The sequence below is a fragment of the Amblyomma mixtum genome, chromosome 10 (genome assembly GCF_055824585.1).
Source record: "Amblyomma mixtum isolate Tamu chromosome 10, ASM5582458v1, whole genome shotgun sequence".
In the NCBI taxonomy this organism is placed as follows: Eukaryota; Metazoa; Arthropoda; class Arachnida; order Ixodida; family Ixodidae; genus Amblyomma; species Amblyomma mixtum.
The window spans coordinates 8,205,184-8,207,299 of NC_143021.1; the positions used below are offsets into that span (position 1 = coordinate 8,205,184).

The 2,116-nt window shown below is 43.6% G+C and overlaps 1 pseudogene; it reads right to left on the minus strand.

Annotated features, from left to right (window-relative positions):
- Window positions 1-386: 386 nt before the first annotated feature.
- Window positions 387-1,808, minus strand: LOC149325085 (uncharacterized; annotated as a pseudogene).
- Window positions 1,809-2,116: the final 308 nt, after the last annotated feature.

Here is a 2,116-nt window from a genome sequence, read left to right on the forward strand (position 1 = left end):
CAATTGGTCGAAATGGTCGTGACCTAACAGTGCGCGAATTTCAAACGGGGCCAATTGTACTTCGGCTAGTAACCATGCAACCAATTGAAGAGAGTCTATAGTTATGCTCGAATTAAAATGAATAAATAAATAAATAAAACCGAGTAGGAAATTGGTCGAGTTCAGGAATCAAACCAGGGTCTCCGGAGTGCAAGACGAGGACGCTAACCACTCCGCCATGCAAAGTCTTTTTTTTTTCTTTCTTTCATAGTATTTATTTACATGGCTTTGCACAGAAAGGGTTTATATACTTATGAGTGTGTGTTTACACACACACAAGAAAAAGTATTTACACAGAACGCAGTTAGGCTCTACATCTCACAAACATGATTTTAAACATATGAGAACTAAAAGGCCGGTAAGGATATACAGCGAATCAGGAGAGGAAACGAATCCGGTAAAATGTCCAATTCTTCGTAAAGGTCCGTTACCTGCAGCAACATTCGGCTAAAATGAATTCTGGGCGAAACGACAGGTTCAACGTTGCGGGCTTCCATGCGCGTTTTCCAAAGGCTCTGAAGTCCAATCGGAAGAATCATATCATAGGGTTTCGAGTCAGGTTGGGAAACAACAAGGTAGCGCACACTGTAGGAATTTAGGAGAAAATATTTTGGAAGCATCCTCTGCAACACGTCCCAAAATAAAATCGCGTCTTTGCAGTCTGTAAAACAATGTTCAATTGTTTCAGGCACATTGCGCAAGCGACAGTTTAAAGAAGATTCAAAAATGTTTTCCTATCGAGCCACGTGTTGACAGAGTTTCGGCGTGTAATTCATAGAAAGATGTTTTGGTGCAAGTAGAAATTGGCATTTTACGCACTCGCTTTAAAACATCATGACCCATGAGCCTAAAGTAGACAGAAGGATACAGTGGAGGAGGGAAGAACGTCGATATCAAATCCCTGTACAGATTTTTGCGCGAAACAGAATATAAGTAGTCATTTGAAAACCGAACTGTCAAAAAACACACGGAGGCATAAACTTCCTGCATAAAGCCCAGTAAACAGGGGCGTTGAGTAAAATTGGACGAAACTAGTAAGTTCGGAAGGAGAGTCATGAAGTTAACCTGAAGAATGCTCTAATAATCGGACGAGAACAATCGCTAAAAAAGAAGAAACGAGCAACCAACTCTCCACCAACCTCACATACAGGTGCTCTAGGCCCAGTCCTCCTGCACAAACAGGCCTGAAAAGGTTATTATGCCCCACAGGCTCAAATTTGGAAGACCAAATAAACGTCGCAAATATACGATGGAAACGCTGTATGTAATGTCTGGCGCAGTGAAGGACCTGGAGTACGTAATAAATCTTTGTTGCCAGAAAGGTGTTGCAAGCCTGGGCTCGACCAAAAATTGAAAGCCGATTTGGAACAAACGTCCGAGCATAACGCTAAACGGCCAGAACTCGCACTCTCCAGTAATGCGCACTTGGTTTGTAGGCAAGAAGTGGAACACCGAGATATTTAGGAGGCACACAAGACCATTATATTCCAGCATACAAGGGGGGGGGGGGGGGTTGTGTCCCATGAACCAAACCACAAGCCAGAACTTTTGGAGCGATTCATTTGAGCACCAGAAACGATGCCAAATTGATCTATCGTGGAAAACACATCACCAATGCTGGGCTTGTCAATGCAGAAAAATACAAGATCGTGAGCATATGCTAGCAATTTGACTTCATTACCCAAAACAGGAAACCCATGGACGTTACTATTACGCAAAACACTCAAACAAAGCGGTTCCAGGTAAAGAGCAAAAAGCATAGGAGACATTGGACAACGTTGCTTCACCGAAGAGCGGATTGGCGCAAGGTTCAAAAGCTGGCCATTAGCGATTAAGCGTGTTGAACCGTTGCTGTAGCGAAGTTGTACCCCCATAAATACAATAGAACCCACGTTTGCTCGCTCTAGAAGTGAAAACAGATATGAATGGCGAACGCGGTCAAATGCTTTCGCAAGGTCGATCTGAAGCAGAGCAAGCTGCCCATGACAGCTGGAGGAATATTCAAGAATTATGCGCGCAATGTGAACATTACTTTGAATGGAGCGGCCTCGCAGACCGCACGTCTGGTGAGATCCAA